We start from the raw sequence: 22,573 nt of genomic DNA on the forward strand, positions 1-22,573 counted from the left end.
AATACTACTCAGCCATAAGAAAAGGGCAAATCCAATCATTTGCAGCAACATGGATGGAGCTGGAGGGTATTATGCTCAGTGAAACAAGCCAAGCGGAGAAAGAGAAATACCAAATGATTTCACTTATCTGTGGAATATAAGAACAAAGGAAAAACTGAAGGAACAAAACAGCACCAGAATCACAGAACTCAACAATGGACTAACAGGTACCAAAGGGAAAGGGACTGGGGAGGATGGGTGGGTAGGGAGGGATAAGGGGGGGAGAAGTAGGGGGGTATTAAGATTAACATGCATGGGGGGGTAGGAGAAAAGGGAGGGCTGTACAACACAGAGAAGGCAAGTAGTGATTCTACAACATTTTGCTATGCTGATGGACAGTGACTGTAAAGGGGTTTATAGGGGAGACCTGGTATAGGGGAGAGCCTAGTAAACATAATATTCGTCATGTAAGTGTAGATTAGTGATACCAAAAACAAAGCAAAAAAAAAAAAAAAAGGGCAGTTCCTGTGTGGTAACCTCCAACGAGTTCTACGCAAGGGTATAAAGGGCATATAAAACTGTAGGCAAAGGGTCTGTTTGTGTTTATACAGAGGATCAAAGCCTAATTGGGCTACCCCGAAAATGAACTAAGATACGATATGAAAAAGAACTTCCAACATCAGCACTCTCTGGAAGACTCATGCCCGAAGATGATCATCAAAAAACCCCAACAAAGATCCACGCACTGCTACAGCTGTAGATGCACTCATCCCACCAGTTCCTGGACTTGCCATGGGAATGAGGAAGGAGATATCTAAGCTGGCCTGTGCATACAGTAAAACAACAAATTTGACTGGATCTATACTGTTGGAACTCAACCAAGAATTTGGAGAAGTGCAAATTGTAGCGCTCCAAACTCTTACAACTACAGACTATTTACTGTTAAAAGAACATATGGCATGTGAACAGTCCCCAGGAATGGGTTGTTTTAATTTGTCTGATTTCTCTCAGACTGTTCAAGTTCAGTTGGACAATATCCACCATATCATAGATAAGCTTCCACAAATGCCTAAGGTGCCTTAATGGTTTTCTTGGTTTCACTGGAGATGGCTGGTAATACAGATATGCTTTGGTTATGTAACTATACTCCTATTATGTTAATGTGTGTGCGCAATTTAAGTAGTAGCTTAAAACCTATATATGCTGAAGTTACTCTACAAGAAGATTTGTCAAAGAAATAATCAATCTTCCCATGTTTTCTTCCGCCTGCTACTTTTATAGCTTTTCTTCTTCCTTCCTAATTACAACCCTTAAATAGAATTCGTGCCTCATATCAAATTTACCGAGTATCATAACTCCTCCAAGTGGTAAAGATACCTCAAGACAAATGCTGGGCATAGAAGCCACAGGGCATAAATATGCAAAGAAGTGAAAAGCTAACCTTTTCAAACAATAAGGCTTCCCTCTCACTTACCAACTTCACATTTCCCTGTATGGCCCCGGAAGATGACTGGTTAGCCAGAGACGGGTAAGATTCCTCAAGGGAGGAACAACCTAAGACAGGCACAGTCGCAGGGGGGCCATCAGGTGAGAAATTGGGGATCAACAGAGGTGAGGCTTAGAACCTCACCCCCCCTGTTCTGAGAGAAATCTTCTGCATATGTGGATGTTTTATTGCCCTTGTCTAGCTTGGATTAACACATAGTCTACAGGCACACACCTGATCATCTACATTTGCTCTCTTACAACACTAAACTATGTTTTTCTTAACTATGTTATCTCTTACAACACTAAACTTTATCTTGTATCTACCTACCACTTCAGCATTTTATTAAAAATAATAATAATAAAGAGAGAAATGTGGTAACCACATATAAATCAAGTATAAAAACCAAATGAGTATTCATATTTGAACTGACTGTTTAGAGTTCATAATGCATGAGCAAAACCGAAAGTTTCTGTGATGACTGCCCTTGTACTGTTCACTATGTAACTTATTCATTATGTAAGAATTTGTTCTCCATGTAAGAACTTGTTTGTTATGCCTCAGAAGATTGGAGACTGACGAAAATTAGGCTTGGGGTGGATTAATGATTGTGCATTGAGCACTGACTCCCCTATACAGAATTTTATTGTCGTTAACAACCATTTGATCAATAAATATGAGAGATGCCCTCACAAAAAAAAAAAAAAAAAAAAAAAAAAAGGACAGACTTCCAATGGTAAAATAAATAAGTAACCAGGATGTAATGTATAGCATAAGGAATATAGTCAAGATATTGTAACAGCTTGGTAGGGTGATAGCTGGAACCTAGAATTATGTATATAAATGTTCTACCACTGTGTTGTACACTTGAAACTAATGTAATACTGTGCATCAACTACCCTTCAATAAAAAATAATTATTTAAAAAAAAAAAAATCAAATGAGTATTCATATTTGAACTGACTGTTTAGAGTTCATAATGCATGTGCAAAACCAAAAAGTTTCTGTGATGACTGCCCTTGTACTGTTCACTATGTAACTTATTCATTATGTAAGAATTTGTTCTCCATGTAAGAACTTGTTCGTTATGCCTCAGAAGATTGGAGACTGACGAAAATTAGGCTTGGGGTGGATTAACGATTGTGCATTGAGTATTGACCCCCCTATACAGAATTTTATTGTTGTTAACAACCATTTGATCAATAAATATGAGAGATGCCCTCATAAAAAAAAAAAAAATTATATATATATATATATATAAACACACTTCCAATTGTAAAATAAATAAGTAACCGGGATGTAATGTATAGCATAAGGAATATAGTCAAAATATTGTAACAACTTGGTATGGTGATAGCTGGTACCTAGAATTATCATGTATATAAATGGCGAATCACTGTGTTGTACACCTGAAACTAATGTAATACTGTGTGTCAACTACCCTTCAATAAAAAATAATTATCAAGGAAAAAAAAAAAAAAAAGAAAATGTCAGGGTAAGGCACTGCCAGTGTCCAGTCATCCATAAAGATAACTAAATCACTGGCAAAATGGTTACAACCAACTTATTTTGGAAACAGGCCGAAAGCCTGCTGAAACTTTGGGATGCTTAGCAGAAAAGGCTGACTCTCGGTAAGCATGGTGACCTTCGTGGCACAACAGCTTACCCTAGGCCTGTTGCCTGTTCCTCAGCTTACTGGTAGCCTCAAAAGTAAAAGTCCACATTCCCAGTACCAGAACTGCCCCAGAGGGAGCTGGAACCACCTCAGGAGAAGTAATTGTCCTCAGCTAATCTGCCTGGTGGTTCCATGGAAGACCAGCTCAAACGACACGTTTTCTCTCACCTAAATGGAACGCACCCAGCACTATAGCCTCTACTCAAGGACCATCTGTCAAAAACGTTTACAGTCAAATGTTTTAGTTACTTCTTTCTCCGGAAATGGTAACAGTTGGAACAACAATAACTAAAAGCTTGGAGGAAAGGCTATAGTTTGGGAATAAGGGCTTTGGCAAGCTTCAACATACTCCAAGCAATCTAGAAGGTCGCATAGACAAACAGGAATTCGCTCCTGTTCAGAGAAGACCGAGAAGGCCTAACACTCTCACGCCAACTGACCTGGCCTTTCTGCTCGAGCAGCAAGTGGAGCCTGCGGCTGATCACCGAGGGTGCACCCCAACATGCTCGGAGAGACCCTTGGCCACAACAGGGAGATCGTTTGTTTCCAAACATTCATGGAAAGCTGTATCCAATTATTAACTGACCACTAGGCAACAGAACAGAAACTTTCAGTGGGCACAAAGGACAGAAATACAGACCTTCAAAAATTGGTTTAGAAAAGTCAGGAAAAAACACACAACTAAAACAAGCAGAAACAAAGAACCCTGGGGAAGCTGGAGAATATTTTCCAGACTCACCACATTATAATATTCAAAATGTCCAGTTTTCATCAAAAAATTATGAGGTATGGAAAGAAACAAGAATATATGGTCCACACACCATATTGATTGAAAAAACTATCAATAGAAACTGTCCCCAAGGTACCCCAACACTGGAGTTACTCGAGAAAGATTTTGAAATCAGCTATTTTTATTATGTTCAAAGAGCTAAGGGAAACCATGCCTAATTAAAGAAATCATGAGAACAACATCTCACCAGAGTATCAATGAAGAGAGAAATTATTAGAAGGAATCAAATAGGAATTTTGGAGTTGAAAAGTCCACTACGATCATCCAATCTGAGAAAAAGAAAAAAAAATGAAGGAAACTGAAAATCTAAGAAACCTATTGGGCACCATCAATCATACCAACATATGCATAATGAGTCCTGGAAGAAAGAGGGAGAAAGGGAAGGAAAGGGTATTTGAAGAAATAAGGGCAAAAATAATTGGCCAAGCTCTCCAAAATCACTTAGCATAAAACAAATATTTTTGTTAAATGTCCTTTATTACTGAAAGAGATTAACTGTAACTGTTTCTTCAGTTAGGGAAAAAGTCAACAAAGAATTACTGCCTTGCAAAACTACACTGAATCCTAGCCCTTTTCTTCTAGAGATAAGTGTAGAATCACTGTCAATCGCTCATTAAGCTGCTTTCTTTTGGCATCACCTTCAGTTCTTACTGATAGGAAAAATTTCTGTCATGCCCCAAACTGGTGTGGAAAAATACCACCAAGAGGATTCAGCTGTCAGAACGAGTGCTCTTAGCTGATCACCAAAGCAGAATAACAACCAAAAGACAGAAACTAAACCACTATCTCTACACGACAACAAAACAAATGGCTAAATATGTTGGTCTAAGGACTTCTTTCAACCTCATGAAGCTGAGGGGTGGGGTTTACACTGCACACATTTTTTTCTTCTCTGAGGAAAGAGATTTGGTATCATGTGGCGATAGCCAGAGTGTGTATTTTCTAAATATCTCATTGGTCATGATCAGAACTCAAATGCTCTCTCTCAGTGCTTGAAAACTCAGCACAAGGGGTCCTGGTGTCTCTTCACACACAGACCTACCAGAGGCGGCTGGAGACCTACACGGCAGGAGATGAAATTCAGCAGGAGATGAAATTCAGCAGAGCCCACAGTGTGGAGGGTGGCGGCTTGGCTGCTGCAAGTCTCTCCCTTCTGTGTCTGCAGAAGGCCTTCTTCCAGATGGAGAGAAACTGGCCCCATGTCTGCTCTTTTCTACTCTGAAAAGGTTTCCTGAGAGTTCTTTAGCAGTCACACATCTTTCTGACCCCTTCTAATTTATCACTGTAAAGACCATTTCTCCAAGAATTGAGTTGTTTTGCCAGAAGCACTGAAGACACATGTAAATTAAAGGTCACTCTAATCGTAAAATGGAACGCTTTTTCCATTTCTGAACATGTCTTTGTTTTATTGTTACTGCCTTCCTGTTGGTTTCTCCTAAAAGCAGTTTTTTTTTTTCTTTTAAAGATTTTATTACCTCTGGAAAATCTTTGAATTAGGCTGGGTACAACTATATAGCCAGGGTAGGTTAGAATCACACCTGACTCTTGAGAATATCCCCACACATCGGGCTTCCGTGCATCACCAGGCTGCTACATGAAATGGTAATTACCTATTTACTTGTTTAGCTGCAACTAAAACTCTCTGTCCCTTGGTTTGCTCACCTGTAAAGCAGAGAAGAATAAGAGCATTTATCTCATGGTACATACTAAGCATTCTATAAATATTTTCTGCTATTAATATTATTATTATTATTATTATCAGACCATGAGCATCTTGAAGAGGAGCACTAGGTCCAACTCTGCATGCCATGGTGCCTGGCATATAGTAGGTGCTCAATAAATATCAGGTGGGTGGTTGAATGAGTGAATAAATGGACAACTATCTCAGTGAGCAAGCCACCATAAGAACAAGAATGCAATCTATGGTCCCACTGAGTGTAGGTTGAAATTTGCTGATCTTTCTGGCAAGATATTCATTGGTGTTTCCACGTCCACTAAGGAGTGTTTGTGGTAGGAATGGGGGGGACAGTGAGACTCCGTATTTTCTTTGTTGATGTTGTAAGAATGTGTTGAATTGTATAATTGATGCTGAAGCAGTGATGATGGCTGCCCAGCTACAGACAGACCTGGCACCTGTTAGTCTGGAGACAAAGGAGAGATCCCAGGAACCCTGAATAGGATTCTGGAAGCGATAGCTGTTGAGAGCTTCAGGTACTGTAACTGAAGCCACTGCTACTGATCATGTTGCCACTGGAGGAGTCTCCTCAGAAAGATGCTGAAAACCACTGAGGACCAGGACAGAAACTGTGCTGGGACATGCTTTCACTGGGAGAGTTTGCCAAGAGCCGCTGCGGGTTCCACATGGGGACCCACACATGGGGGCTAGGGTGACCACTGTGCCGCTGGGTCCAGGCCTCTCTGCCTTGCAACCTTTCTCTTTGTGGTAGAAGGTAGAGATTGTGGGTGTTTCAGTGTCTTCCTCCTTAGGAAAGAATGGTGGGGATCTGGGCCAGCTCAGGCACAGAGAGCTCAAATTCCTGGTGAAGTACATGGTCCCTGTCCCTGCTTTTGTACTCCACTGTAAGTTAGGGAAATTTCCCATGCACTACTTAATCCCTTACCTACTGGATGATTTTTCTCCTTGAATTAAAATAGTACTACTTCAAAGCAGAAATCGTGAAAATTTGTTATAAGATGTTTATTCCTTTTTTGCTAGAAGCCCACTCAGTAAGCAAGTATTGAACTTGGCCTTCTAGCACAGTTTTCCCATCAATGAATTCAGAGTCCCTTTCCATTAAATATGGATAGTGTTGATCTCTACCTGCTGACTCTCCCTTTGTGCTGGTGTTTTATATTCATGGAAGCTCAGCAAGGAACAAAATAGAGAATTCAGTGCAGTGCTTCTGTTCATTGGGTTTTCATTCAAAATTCAACAGGTAGACAGAACTCCCGCATAAGAAAAGGATGAGGTGACTCATGGGAGGCAAGTAATACCATATAGCAATGATGCCTGGCTGTGGGCTGCCAGGGCTCTGAGGCCCAAGAGATGATCTTTTCACCAAAAAAAAGTTGAGTCTGGGGATGTGAACAGTGCATGTCAAGGTCACACTAAGCTAATTTTGCAAGAACCCCTAAAGTCAGTGGAGTCTGAGCTATGCAAACACAATAAACTCCCATGTGCCTGAAGCCAGATCTGTGTTTTTGTGCTCATCTTTATGAAATGGGGACAAATGGAGATTATACAACTGCACATGGGTAAGTTATCCAAAAAGCAACTAAATTCACAGCATAATATCAAGTACCTCGTGTGTGAAGATGATGCTAAGTATTGTCAGAAAGTGCAAAGGTTACTAAGCAAGGTCCCTGCCCTCACTGAGTTGATTATATTGGTGAAACAGATCAACTAAAAACAAAAGACAGAATGAAGCAACAGTCTAAGTTAGGTGTTAAGGACAGGTATCAACTAAAAGGACTGAAGGATTTATGGAAAGGAAGACCTGATGGTGTAGCTGGAAGGTTTTGTACCAAGTTAGAATTTTGGCTGAATGTTGAAGATGGGCTGAGTTTGGTTGGAGAGGAAGAGGAAAATCAGGGATGTGCAGGACCCAGTTTGAGCTGTCTCATCAGATCTCTTTGTTGTACTTTTCAGGAATAATGTCAGCCAATTGTTACATGTATCACTAAAAACTAAATAATAAAAATTTACAATTAAATAAATATATTTCTAAATCAACTTACATTTATAACAGATAAATCAATATGCTGGGAGCATCACAGCAGAAATCTGGAAACACTATGAATCAGGGCTTGATCTATTATTTTGTTGGTTATGTAGGTTTAATAAAGTAATGGAAAAATATTAACAATGCAGATTAAACTTTAAAATATATTATGTCAGTAGTTGTTACATTGTGAATGATACCAGAAATTAGAAGAAATCTTCCAGCACTTGAAAATGACTATCTGATTCAGCACAGAAGTCCCTCATGTCACTGACAAACAGTGAAATTGTGACATGTTCATTAATCTAAATAAAAATATGAACAAACCTTCATGTCAGAACTACAATGAGAAAGCCAGTCATTACACATTTACCAGCACAGCACTGGAGAAAGACCACATCATAAAGAAGCAACACATGCAAGATAGCAGAAGCAGAATCACTCATAGTAAAGGAGACACTGTGGTGTCGTAGAAATAACATGGGCTATACTCATGGATTTAAATCCCAGTTCTGCTACTTACCAGTGCAAACTTTGTAGAGCAACGTAACATTACCGAGCCTATGTTTCCTCACATCTAAGATAGCTAATTAAGTCAACCATACAGTGTTCTTATGAGATCTAAAAGGAGTATAATATTAAGTGCCTTGAACAGTGCCTGATGCATTTCGCAAATCCAATACTGATACTAATTATTATAGTGAAATATTCATAGAAAATTGTTTGACTGAGCGGAGGGTTTATTTAGGGAATGGGTGAATGCACTAGATTTGAGTTCCAGGCAAAGAATGTGGAATTAGTTATGTAAACATCAGGGTCCCTGAAGGTTTCTCAACAGAACATTAGTGTGAGTGAAATGTGTCATAGGAAGATGGTGATAGCAGTGGTTTTTCATCCAAGACCCTTTCTTCTATGTGTACATCTAGCATAATGCTGAACAAACTTCGTTATGGATATAACAATGCCCTAGAGATACTGGTAGATCCCCAAATGCCTCCAGAATAAAAGAAAGATTAAGCCATGTTTAATATAGTGTTGGTGTTAAGTGTACCTCAGAATATTCTAATCCTTTAGAAATATGTAATGTACAACTGTTAGCTATAGTAATGCCCAGTTAAGCAAGAACACCAGGCCATCCTTAATATCTTTCCTGCCCATCACTCTTTCACTGAATCAATTGCCAAGAACCGTGGTTCTACTTCATTAATTCTTGACCCTACCTGCCGTTGACCTTCCCCATTGCCTTGCCTTAGTTCAGTGGTTTACAGCCTCGACCTTATAAGTCCTTGGAATCACCTAGAGAGCTTTAACAACACTGTACCAGTGACTAGGTCCTGCCTCCAGAGATTGTGGTTTAACTTGTCTGGGCTTGACCATGGATATTTGAAAACTCCCAGGGGTTCTACTGTGCAGTCAAGCCTTAGTTCATGCTGTCATTCTTGCTTATCTGAATCCTTGCACAAGTCATCTGCCTGCATCCCCTGCCTCCTGCTTTGATTTCTTCAATTCCCTCTTCATCCTGCTTTCAGAATAATCTTAAAAATACAAATTTTATCATGCCATTTTTGCCTAAAACTCATCAGTACCTCCTCAGTGCTTAGTAAAACCTGAGCTGTTCAGTAATGCCAACCTTCAACAACAACAACAACACACACACACACACACACACTCTCTCTCTCTCTCTCTCTCTCTCTCTCTCTCTGTCTCTCTCTCTCTCTAATAAAGGGATTATGACAAATCCAAGGGATACAATTTGAACAAAAGCGTGATCTGGCCTTGGAAAGATGTTGCAAATTCAGATGTTTAAAGACATTTTCTAAAACCCTCTCTCTAATATACACCCCTAAATAACTGCTGCACCAGAGAGATTTGGGAGGGAAACTAGTTCAAGTGTAAGAAGTAACAAAACTCTTAAATACCCACTGCAAAGTGTAGGGAGAAGGAGAGATGACAGCTCAGCAGAACCCAGTAGAGGCTGCTCAAGTCAACCTCAGACTCCCAACACATGCTCCGAATTACCTCCTCTTACAGGTTGAATTGCATCCCCCTAAAATTCACGTGTTGAAGTCTTAACTCCCAGTACCTCAGAATGTAACCTTATTTTTTTAGGTGAGGTCTTTACATAGATAATCAAGTTAAAATGAGCTCATCAGGGTGTGCGTTAATCCAATATGACTGATGTCCTTATAAAAAGAAGGAATTTGGAGACAGGCCCTCATACAGAAGGACACCACGTAAAGATGGAGGCAGAGGTGGGGTGATGCTTCTTCAAGCCAAGGACTGCCGAGGACTGCCAGCAAGCACCAGACACTAGGGAAGAGTCATGGGACAGGCTCCCCCTCACCCCCAACAGAAGGAAGCAACCCTGCCAATGCCCCAGAACCGGTACCTGGCACTTCTGGCCAGTACCCCATGCCCAGGGCCTTCTAGCCCCAAGAGCCGTGGGACAACACATTTCTGCTGCGGCAGACACCCAGTTTGCAGTGCTTTGTTGTGGCAGCCCTAGCAAACTAAAGCACCTCCCAGATCAGTTTCTTGACCTGAGCCCTGCCTATCTTGCCTGGCACACCCCACCTCCTCCCCCGGCCCCATCCCCCTCAGGATTTATAATCCAGCCAATCCATCTACTTCAACTTCCCCAGGTGTGCTGTGCTAGCTGTGCCTCTGGACTTGTGCCCAGGCTGCTCCCTCTACCTAGAATGCTCACTTCCCAGCCCCCTTCCACCTGAAGTTTCAGCTGAACCCTCCCTTCTTCTATTTCCCTCATCACCATGTCCTGCTCCCTCCCAGCCCAACTTCCACAAAAGTAGCCCTTCCTCCTTAGATACACCACTACTGCTGTTTGCGTCCACTTCCCTTCCCGTTGCCTCAGCCCCACCTCAACTCCAGCCGCTGCTGCAATGACTAGACCCAGGCCCACGTCAACCAGCCTCGCCAGGTGTGATCTGACGGCCCCTCTCCTCAGCCCACACCACATGCCTCCTCCCGCTTCCTGGCCCAGACTTTCTCTGGTGCCAAGACCAGAACATCCACAGACACCCACTGGACACGTCCATGGCCAGCCAGAGGAAGTGCAGGGAAGGTGACCCCTGTGCCTCCACCCACGGGTGGTTTCCCACTCGGTCCCCTGTGCAGACAGTTCTGACTCACATTTCATAAAGCTCCTCAGAGGTCCCAGAGGATCAAGCACCAATGGCTTGAGCAGTGACCCCGTCCGAAAGCATCCTCATGAACTGGTTCTCTCTCCTTCCCTCTGCACTCCCTTGGTCCCTCCCTTACTCCTGCTCCCTGGAATCATTTCCAAATAAACTACCAACATGCGCGTGTTTGTCTCAGGCTCCATCTTCAGAGACACTCAAGCTGAGACATTGTGCTTACTTTATATTGAATTGGATTAAACTCTATGAAACTGCTAATGTTTGACCATTCTTGACCTACAAAAATGGCATTTTCATATAAACTGACTAATTGTTATCTGCTTCTTTTTAGGTCTCTTCCACCAGAATATAAGGTTCTTGGCATTACGATTAGCAGACATAATGTAGGGGAGGACCACGGAGAAGGCAGTGCAACACAGAGAAGACAAGTAGTGATTCTACAGCATCTTACTACACTGATGGACAGTGACTGTAATGGGGTATGTGGGGGGGACTTGATGATGGGGGGAGTCTAGTAACCATAATGTTGCTCATGCAATTATAGATTAATGATACCAAAATAAAAATAATAAAATAATAATTTTTTTTTAAAAAAAGGTTCTTGAAGTCAGGAGCAGAATCATTTCTCACCCCCAGCATCAACCACTGTGGCTGGTACATAACAGTCCCTCAATCAACATTGAATGAATAGGTTGTGATTTTCTCAGAGTCGGTAAGAAAGTGGTTAAAGGAAGGATTGTTCTGTAAATGTTAGGGCCATAAAGTTAGACCGTTAGACCCCTACCTCACGTTTTATACCAAAATAAAATCAATGTGAATTAAAGATTTAAATGTAAAACACGAAACAATTTTTTAAAGAACTAAGAAAATAGTCTATTGCTTAGTGGTGGAGGCAGTTAGTACAAAGCAAAGTTCCAGTGCGGAGAGGGAAGGGCTGCACCAGAGGAAGCAGGGGCACACAAGAGCCTCTGAGGCAGGCCTTGGGGCTCCCCGGGACTGGCCTCTCAGCTGAGTTCTGAAAGACAAGTAGAGATCAGCCAGGAGAAGGGCTGGCGGGAGGGGTGCTCCAGACAGGCAGAGGGCCTTGCAAAGGTGGAGGTGAGTCGGCTGGAGGAAATGAAGGTCATTGTCCTGAAGCCCCCCAGGTGGACATTAACTATCCCTGGGGATGGAACGCCCTGGCTGTGGGGAAGGGATCTCAAGCCTCACAAATGGCAGCTGTGTTCTTACAGCAGGAGCCCATGCTGCCTGCTTGGGGGTAGACTGGGGTCTCTCTGTGGGGCCAAGTGGCTGCTGAATCCCAGGAGTTACTGGAGCCTCCGTGTGCACGTGGACACCAGCTTTGACAAGTGCCTATGTGGACTGGTGAAGGGGCATCCTGATTCCTGGGCTGGATCCAGCACCAAACATACATTTATAAACACTGTCTATTCTCTTTTGATGTCTTTTGAGAAAGCTGCTTAGTAAGTCACCCCAGTGTGGCCTGTTTAAACTGCAATGACCCAGTGTGGCTGAGAAACAGGGCCAGAGAATGGGGAATAAAGCAGGCTCACTCTATTTTTCAACCAAGAGTTAAGTTAATAAGATACTCTGGGTGTTACATTTTATGGTCTGTGGCAATCGAAATCTTTTCCCTTATATGACACCCGGCATTTATATCATATTTACCCTAATACATTGCCCAACATGATAAAAAGATAGTTCTTCACAACTCAGGTTGATGACTTCAGATAACTTTTTAAATTTTCTTGTTCTAAGAATCTGGAAAGTTGAATCAATGTACTTCATTTTTTAATATCCACGCAATATTTCACAATGTATCTTTAAATCCACTTAGAGTACTAAGGTATGTATTTTGCCATGAAATCCTTTACAACGAAAAAGAGTGAAGTTACAAAGAACTATGATATTCTAAAGAGGACCAACCAGTATATTCCATGCCCGCTTCAAGAGCAGTCGTGATTGAACATGAGTCATCTTGTTACAAGCTTTTATGGTAGATTCATCATTTGTTATCCATAATAATGAGGAAAAGTCACTTGGCTTCAGAGAGTTGGTCTGCACTAGAGAGTAGGCATAAAAACTCCAATATTTTTTAAATCATCTATTTTAAAACACCTGTCTTTAGTCACTTATCTACTTTTCTCAGACATCTGATAGGATAAATTGGAAGAAACTGATCAAATAATATCATCAGGAACATGCCCAAAGAATTTCTATAGCCGTATGTTTCCCAAGTTACAACTATGTGTTATTTATGACTCATGTCAAAAATGCTGTGGAGCTTTTGCTCCTCAATTCCACAGCTGCTTATTCCCCAAAATTGTGCCCATGTTTTACAGGAAGATCCACAGCAATAAAGCAAGAAATCAGAAAAATCAGCATTTGATATTCACAGTTTAGCATTCTCTGCTACCTGGGACAGTTCAAAGGAGATCACAGAAAGGGTCTCGGTGACCTTGCAGTAGCTGCAAATCATTGTGATCTGAATTATAATGGTCTCCTCTTCAATAATCCATTACAGACTCACTACGCTCAGGCATCCTCAGGATTTCTCTGTAGGAACCAAAATTATTCCAGCACACACCACATTTTTCTTATCACCCAGCTTCCATCAATACATTTATGATCTTTACAGCACACAATAGAGGGCATACCTCTGCATCATGTCCACATTCATCCTCAAGTGCTCAGATAGATACATAAGCCAATAAATTCTAAATAACTAAATAAAAGAATCGACTGAATTCTTTTCCAAGGGGTGAATGCATGGCTGCTCACATTCAAGGTCTGTCCTAATAGAAACTGAGTGAGAGACCAAACAAAAGCAAGCTAGTGGAGGTCAGCTGTGAAGGTCAGGGAGATGAAGGGGCTGCCGCAGCAGGCGGCACCAAAAGGAGTCGAGCCAAGACCCTCGGCATTAGCTGAGAATGAGTCCCCAGACCATCAGGGGTCCCCATATTCAAGCAATCCTCTATAGCATAGGAGTCCTCAATACAAAGCAATAAAATACAAATAGAAATGCAATGCCCCTTAAGACCCAAGTAAAGAACAACACACCCCACTGAAATGTCAATGCCCATAGCTGGGAGCGCTTGTGGGGACCTAGGCAGACCCCAGTGCCCTGCTCTTGTCCAGCATACACATGCCTTCTCCCCAGCTTCTTCACAAGCTGAATGATTCACATGCAGGAAGAATTCAAATTTTTCCCTCAGTACTATAATAAATTACTAAATGTCATGATTATAAAAATAATGGCTATTATGTACGGGGTGCCAGCTGGATCCCAGGCACTGTGCTAACTGCTGTCTATATATGATCTCATTTAATCTTCAGCTCACCTGAATGAGGAAATTATTATTATTGCCCATTTTATAGATGAGTATCTTAAGATTGATGAATTAGACATTTCAGCAAGTTCTGAACATTCATGTTCTTTTTCTCACCTCTGAACTCCCCATCTTCTCCCCACAATCCAGAGAGGTGGCTCCCAGAAGACACATTGGTATCACCTGATTCTGTCAGCTGAGCAAGTCTAAATCCCAAATCTGAGCTGAGAGCAAGAGAATCTGAATGTTGGTTACCAAGTCTTAGCAGCAGAAACTGAACATAAGAGTCGTGAACTCCCATTGCTACTGTCCAGGGAGGCCTCAGAGCCCAGGACGACCTTCCAGCAAGCTGCTTTTCCCCAAGCGAGCCTGCGTTCTTGCTGTGCCTTGCTGTGGCCTCCCTCCATGCCCCTGATGGCAGGAGTTAGGAGGGAGCTCCAAACACAGAAGGCAGGCTCATTCCCTCAGCCTTGGCACTTCCGTTAGCTGGAGCCAAGAGGGAACCCCAGAACTTGGCATGCTCTGGCAAGACACCCCACCCTCCCTCTGCCAGCTACTCACGCTCTGGCGACCTTCTGGTCCCCTACCCCTGCTACATGAGCCACTGCAGGAAGCTCTGGGCTCTGAGGCATCTGCACATCATCCTCTTTACTGACCCATGTCTGCCAACCCCGTTTCTGGAATCCCCTATTGCCCCTGCCAGATGACATACCCAGCCCTAGGCAAAATCTCTGCTATCCTCGGCCTCCTCCACGACCATTTCCTTCCCCCGTGCTCTGACGAAAACCCAAGGACACCACTTGTCCTGTAGCCCTTCTGAGTGATGGCCATTTTCTTCCTCACACCCTTAGGCCACTAGGCTGGAGATGGGGTAGCCACCCTCTGCTCCTCACTGCCACTCCAGACCTTTCTTCTCCCCAAACCCTACACCCCCAGGGGTGTATCTCCAGTCTTTGCACTGCTCCCACCCGCTGCCCCGCCTGTGGCAGATGTCTGCTGACACCCCGCCCAGTTTCATTCCCCTCAGTTCCCCAAGATTTTTGTTCTGGCTCACTGCCCCTTTCTCCAACAGTAGTCTTATCAAAATTCCTGGTGGTTAAATATCCACATGGAAGATCTTGCCAATATTCTGCTTTTTGGGTTGTTGCACTCCTGTCCTCCACCTTTCCTCAGCCACTCACTCCTGGGGTCATGCCCTGGGCCTGTCATTACCAAGAAGAGCATCCCCTCCGTAACACTGACTTCAACTATTCCATTCATACATCCAGGTGCCTGTTTAATATCCCCACTTCTGTACTGGCCCTCTCAGACTCAGCACATCCAACATCAAACTCCTGATCTTCCCCCCCAACCTGCTTCAACCGCTGTCTTCCCATCTCAGGTAAGGAGAACCCCATCCTGCCAGGTATGTGGACCAAAACCTTTAATTTTTCTCACACCCTATACCCAGTCTGTTGAGAAATCTTGTTGGACCCACCTTCAAAATACTTCCAGAAGCCAAGCACACCTCACCAGCTCACCACGACCGTCTGGCAGAGCCGCCACCGTACCCCCTCCAGGTCACTGTTGTCACCTCCCGCCGGGCGCCCCACTGCCACCTCGGTCACTCTCCCGCCTGCAGTCTCTTCCTAACACAGAATCCAGATGGACCATTTAGAATGTATATCAAGTAATGGTATCTGTTCCTCAAAAAAATCCCACTGGCTTTCCATCACATTAAAAGTAAAAGCCACAGTCTTTACCTTTAAAGTCAAAACCTCAGAGATAAGGGATCCCAGAACTTCTTGGACCCCCTCACCTACTCTGCCACTTCATTAATCCCAATCCAGTCCCTCTGGCCAACTTGCTGTTTCTTCAATATGTTGGACATGCTTCTGCCTTGGGGTCTTGTGCTTTCTCTCACCTCAACCTAGAATGTTCTTTCTTATAGATTTTTCACTACTTTAGTCTTTACTCAAACATCACCTGCTCATTGAGGGTAGCCTTTTAAATTGCAGCCTCTCTTTGCCCTCTTTCCCTACCGTGAAATATCCTGTTCCCTTTTTTGCTGCATTTTTCTTCGTGACACTTGTCACCTTCATGCTATAAATACTTACTTCTTTTCTTAGAATCTGCCTCCACCTGGTGGAATGCCAGCTCCACCAGGACAGGGATTTTGCTGTTCTGCTCACTGCTATGTCCTCAACACACAGAATACTGTCTGGCATGTAGGAGGTACTCAATAAATATTTTTGAATTAGTGAGTGAATAAATGAGAACAAATAGATTTAAGCAGATTAAGCACTTTCTCAAAAGCCATGGAGATAATTAGTGGCAGAACCAGTACTCAAGCACACATCTACCCAAGGCCACGTACACTCCACTAATGGACTTCCCTGCACAAAACCCTGGATGCTTGGGAGAGCTCACAGACAGGCATAGTCAGAAATGATAAATCTTCAAATGATGAGTTTGTTACCTTATTCAAAAGATTAAGGATAAAAAGGAGTCTGCTTGGAATTGTTTAAATCAGCAAAAACTGCAAAAGGCCAGATAGTAAATATTTCATGTTTCTCAGGCTATTTGGTGCCTGTCTCAACTACTCAACTCTGCCATTGCAGCACCGAAGCAGCCTTAGACAAATGTCAACAGACAGGATGGCCATACTCCGGTAAGACTGTATTTACAAAAACCAGGTGTTGGACTGGATTTGACCCACAGACCATAATTTGCTAACCCCTGGTTTAAATCTATAAAAATGAAATTAAGCTGACTGTGTCCTTGTGTTACAAATCTTATGCAATTACAGGAGACAGTGAGATAAAGCGCAAAGAATGTCAGCTTTTATTGCAACCAGTTCTGGGTCTAAATTCCAGTCCTGCCATGTGCTAACTGTGACATGAGCAAACTACCCAACCCCTTTGAAATTCAGATTGTTCATTTGTCAGAAAGGATAACTCACCCTTACCTCGCAGGGCTGTTATGAGGTATAAATGAAACAATGTGTATTCAGCAGCCATTAGTTGTATATAGTAGTTGCTCAGTAGTGACTGTTATTATTTCTATGACTCCCCACTAGACTGTACCTTCCCTAGGGTCAGGCGTCTCTCCCTTTTCATTTCAAGGTCCCTTTAGCACCTACTCCGGCCTGGAGATATCAGTACTGAGCATTTGGTGGAGAACAAATGAAAGAACTCATCACCTTACATGATGTCTGGTAAATTTCTGAACTCAAGAAGTAACACGGACTTCAAGTCAAAGAGTTCTAGAAGAGTTTAAATCCATGAAGATTAAGGACATGGCGGCTGTGGAACTATGATGAGAACAGTATTGGGGGAATACTAAATGCAGATTGTCTCATGCATTTCCATTCCACCACCCCCACCAATCCCTCTTAGCCTTGCTGCACACAGTAGAGGCTGGAAAACAAGACAACTTTTCCCTGATTCCCTGAGATCTCAGGCTCCCCCCATCACCTGGCTTCCACCAAGCAGACATACCACAAGAGATTTGCAAATCCTTGGTGAGGTGGCTTTTCCTCTGGCAGGACACAGGACACACAGTTTGCTGGCTTACATGCTGGCTGAGGCTGGGCAGCCCTGCAGTTGAGACAGAGGTTTCCTGACTTCCCAGGAAAGGCAGCACACCCTTGCTGAGCTAACCCTGCAGTGCTGTTCTAGAACTTGTGGAAGCTCATCCCAGAGCCGCCTCCTGTAGCCTGTCCAACAAAATGTATGCAATCTGTTTACGTTGCATACAGAGTAGCCTGTCCAACAAAATGTATGCAATCTGTTTATGTTAAAACTAAGCAGAGGGATTGCTGCCAGCTGGAACTGATACTGACCCTTTCTGAGGAGCCTAGCCAGCCAACTGAGATCAGCAGGTTTCTTTCATAGTGTAGAACACACTCAAGATAAGGCCCAGACTGGTTCCTATTAAACAGGAATAAGAAAAGACAAGTGGGGTGTAGGAAGGTCAGAAGAGGAAGGAGATGGTGATGCACATGCATTCTAAGCGCCCCTCTGTGGGTTAACATTCAGAGAGAAGGCATATTACATGGAGTGCAGCCCTGCTCCCCGCTTGGGAGTTCAGCGCTGGGCAGGACCCTGGCAGGGTACCTCCACACCAACATGGGGCGATCACAGACTTGGCTCCCCTGTGTCCTTGAGGTTTTCAGAAATTTCCACACACCAATGGAAGGTGGATGCAATGAACAAATGGAGAACAATATGCAGGAGTCTACAGTTCATGTATTTTAAAATGGGCTCTCTGTATTTGTGTACAAATCTTTACTTGTGAAAAAAAAAATTGGTATGTTACATGTCAAATTGTGAGTAGTGGTTACTTCCCATAGGAAATTGGAGGGATTCAAAGGGGGGAACTTCACTTTTTCAATTATACTGCTCAGTATTGTGTGAGTTTTAAAAAGTGAACATGGACTTCTTTCGTGAATTAAAATTTTATTTTTGCATCCTTTCTTCACCACTATTAGCCTAATGGAAAAAGCCGGCTGTGGGCGGCTAACATCAGCAGCTGTTAAATGTGATCTGCCAAAGGAACTTTCTATTCACACTCGGCTGTCACACAGACACATTAATGTTCTGAAAGTTTTCCCTCTGTTACTTCTGAGAAAACACACATTGGTGACCTCAGAATAATAAAGTGGACCTGAATACTAGACCAGTGGCTCTCAAATTTGAGCAAACATCAGAATCACCTGGAAGGCTTATTAAAGCACAGATTGCTCGGTTCACCTCTGGAGTTCCCATTTCAGTACATTTGGGATCAAGTCCAAGAATATGCATCTCCAAAAAGTTCCTAGGGGTATTGATGCTGTTGATGGGTGGACCACACTTTAAGAGCCTCTGCCCTAGGGCTCAACCTAAGAGTCCCAGAACCAGCACCATCAGCGTCCCTCTGCAACTTGTTAGAAATGCAGGATCCTGGGCTTGCCCCAGACCTACTGAAGCAGACTCCAAGCTCTCACAAGAGCCCCAGGAGCACATGTACCCACATGGCAGCTGGAGAACCCTGCTCTAGATGTCCAGAGCCTTTACCCCAGCATGCTGAGATGTTTCCCCTAAACACAGGCCACCCAAGAGCTCCCCTCCAAGACCTGGCCCTACAATGCTGAGGCAGGACAGTGCCCTCTCGGTGGCCTTGGGGACAGGGGATAGGAGGAAGACCCCACCCATGACAAGAGGGGACTCAGCCACAGCCTCCAAGTGACAAGCAGCAGGGAACCTCTTTCTCTCCTTAGGCATGTTTCCACAGCCCATGCAAAGCTGTCTTCTCAACAGTGCTGCTGAGTTACATCGTCCTGACCACACACAGAGGCAGAAGCCTGGACCCCCTTCTGGACAAAGCCCCTCAGCAGCACCAGGCTGGAGATTCTGCCCCACGGCTCCTCCATCTCTGTCAGGCCTTCCCAGAAATGCCCAGTCTGCAAAGCTACTGCTCAAGAAGAACACAACGCAGCCAACCTAAAAGCCCTCTGGACATTTTAGAGGCATAACAAGCATGATTTCCACCACTTAATTTCATCTCAGAGCCCACATGATGAGATGAATATGCAGGCCATATGCCAAACCCAGCTTCATTGCCTTATGGTGATCAAGCTGCCTGTGTCTGGATGGTCAACTCCATCGGCCACCCAGCCTCCTCACATACACACTTTGTTCCTAGTCCAGAGAGACTCTGAGGGAAGTAACGGCTACCCTCCCACCCATGCCCCGCCTTCCCTCTGAGTCCTGCCTGCTGCAGGGGCTACCCAGCATGTAGGATCTCATGTAACTCTGCAGGAGACGACCACATCAGGCCTGAGGTTTTTCCCTAGAAGACTTTCCAGGAGAGGAAAATGGAAATTATGAACAAACCGAAAAGTCCTTCAACTAATTAGATGGGTTATTTTTCTCTCTTTATCTACAAAGCTGTGTTTCTCCTTAATTTATTTACAAGTATCAATGCCATCCCATAGAGAAATGAGTGGTTGTTGACTGGTCTCTAAAACACAGCATCAAAAATTGGATGGGGCGTGGAATGTTTGAACAATACTTTAAAATTGGAAAAAATGAAATAAAGCAATAATTTCCAAGTGAATAAGCAGATATAACCCTTCCATAAATTGTTCCAACTGTGATGAAAAAATCCTAACCCTTATCAACACCACCCCTTGCTGAGGGTTTACTGTGGGCCAGGCACCATGCTAGACACTTTTCAGGATTTCCTCACTTATTTTCAAAACAGTCCTCTGTGGTGGTAGGAGCTGTTTTTACTCATTACACTTCTGACACCAAATACGTGGGCCTTTCCACACCAACCCTCCAACACCAGCTGGGATCCTACCATTCAATTCAATCTGACACTAACCAGAGTTAGTACCAGACTCCACAGGTTTAAGGGCTCAGTCCCACAGCCTTCCCTCATGGCAAATGCAGGTTGCAAATATTGGGTACCCACACTTCTGTCTGACTTGGCTACGAGTCAGGAGTTACCATAACCCCCTCTTTGAAGTTCAACAATTTGCTGGTACACCTCACAGAACTCAGGAAGACACTTTACTCAGTAGCACCTGTTTATTATAAATGATACAAAGGAACAGTCAGATGAAGAGATGCAAAGGGCAGGGTCTGGAAGGATCCCAAGCATGGGAGATTCTGTCCTTGTAGAGCTGGGCTGCACCACTGTCCTGGCTCATAGATGTGTTCACCAGTTCCAAAGCCCCATTTTTTAGACATTTTTATGGAGGTTCAATTACACAAGCATGCGCAAATCGTTGTCCATTGGTGAATGAACTCAACCATTAGCCCCTCTCCCTGTCCCAGAGCTTGGAGGATGGGAGTGAAATCCCCAACCCTCTAATCAAGCCTTGGTCTTCCTGGAGACTGATCCCCATCCTGCAGCTGTCTATGGGTCCATCAAGAGTTGCCTCATTAGAATAAAAGGCACTCCAACATCCTCATCACTCAGGAACTTATGAGGGTTTTAGGAGCTCTGTTTGAGGAACCTGGGACAAAGAACAAATCGTTTTCTATGATATCTCAACTGGGTATTGTTCTCTTTTTTGCACGATAGGAAAACTGAAGCCTAGAGAGAGTAACTCATTCAAGGTCACATAGCCAGTAACCTAGTTAGGATAGGCTGATTGGAGCCTGTAAGTTTAATCATTAGTCTATGCGGCCTTCCAATCTATGGCTTAATGGGGCAACTCCCTGGAGAAGAAAATAAACACAATGATGACAGGAATATCCAGATGCTTCTGAAAACATTGTAGGGGCCACACTGCCTCTGTGTAAAGGTAATCCATGAGCAACAATCACTACATATACCCATGGGGTGGCATGTTTTGGGGTATAGTACGGTGGTCCAGATGGCTCATACACTGTTTTGATAAATGGGGAGGCAGTCACTGCCACCAGTGGAAGGGAAAGCAAAATTACGCCTCAACTCCAGATAGCTCCTCATGGCTGCCAGCCGCAGAAACACCTCATGTGGTCATGACCCTTGCGTCAGTGCTGACTGCTTTGGCATGTGCAGAGACCCCAGGTCATCAGCAGACAGGCAGTACAAGGAGACTTTCTGCTTCTCAATCCTCCTTTCTATGAGACTCATTCCTCATTGCCAGGATGACAGATTGCCTTGTGTCATGCCCGGGAAAGGCACACAAGCACACACAAAAGCAGGCGATGCCTGAAAGGAGCTCAGCTTCACTTGATAAGCGTGAGGTAATGTAAATTAAAGAACTCTGCTTACATTAGCTTCAAATGTGAAAAGGCAGTTGGTTTTTATTATTAAACCAAAGAATGATTTAACAAGTGTTGGCAACTTTACCATAGATGGAAATATCATTTTGTAAATGATAGCCCTCAAAACTTTAAGTCAGACATCATTTACTGAGTGGGGGTGGGGAGAGGGGAGGGGCAGGTAGGGAGAATCAATATCAATGCCATTCATGTATGAAGTGCAGAAAACACCCAAACTCATAAGCATACCACAAAAATAGAAGGATGGGGGAAGGGCAAATGAAAATGTTATTGGAAAGAAAAGCCAGGTCAGTTCTTGGACTGGCCTCAAAGCAAATAATGTAGAGTACAGTAACCACAGATTGACTCAAATGTCTTGTTGAAGCAAAATAGAGCTAAGGAAATTGGAATCATGAGCTGATTTATGAATGGTCATAATGATAAACACCATTTATTGAGGATCTATTAAGTACCAATCAAGAGAGATATTATTCTCATTTTACAGATGGGAAACTGGGGCTTATAGAGATTGAATAACATACAGCAGATGCCACAGATGATAAAAAGTAGAGCCTCAATCCAAAACAAGGTTGAGCTGAATCCAAAGCCCATAATTCTTTAGACTACGTGGAAAAGAAAAGGGCTACAAATTTCTTAAGAGTACAAATTGGGAAATGGCATACAATATGAAATATGCATGGACGGGCCTGGAGT

General features: G+C 43.3%; 1 long non-coding RNA gene across 1 annotated transcript in view; it reads right to left on the minus strand.

The window, feature by feature from the left end:
* Positions 1-17,071, minus strand: part of LOC130681477 (uncharacterized) — a 38,069-nt gene extending 20,998 nt beyond the window's left edge. Inside the window, exon 1 of the long non-coding RNA XR_008994656.1 lies at positions 14,256-17,071. This is a non-coding gene — a long non-coding RNA (uncharacterized LOC130681477). The remainder of the gene's footprint in view (positions 1-14,255) is intronic.
* Between the last annotated feature and the right edge of the window lie 5,502 nt (positions 17,072-22,573).

The sequence above is a fragment of the Manis pentadactyla genome, chromosome 2, assembly GCF_030020395.1.
Source record: "Manis pentadactyla isolate mManPen7 chromosome 2, mManPen7.hap1, whole genome shotgun sequence".
NCBI lineage: Eukaryota > Metazoa > Chordata > Mammalia > Pholidota > Manidae > Manis > Manis pentadactyla.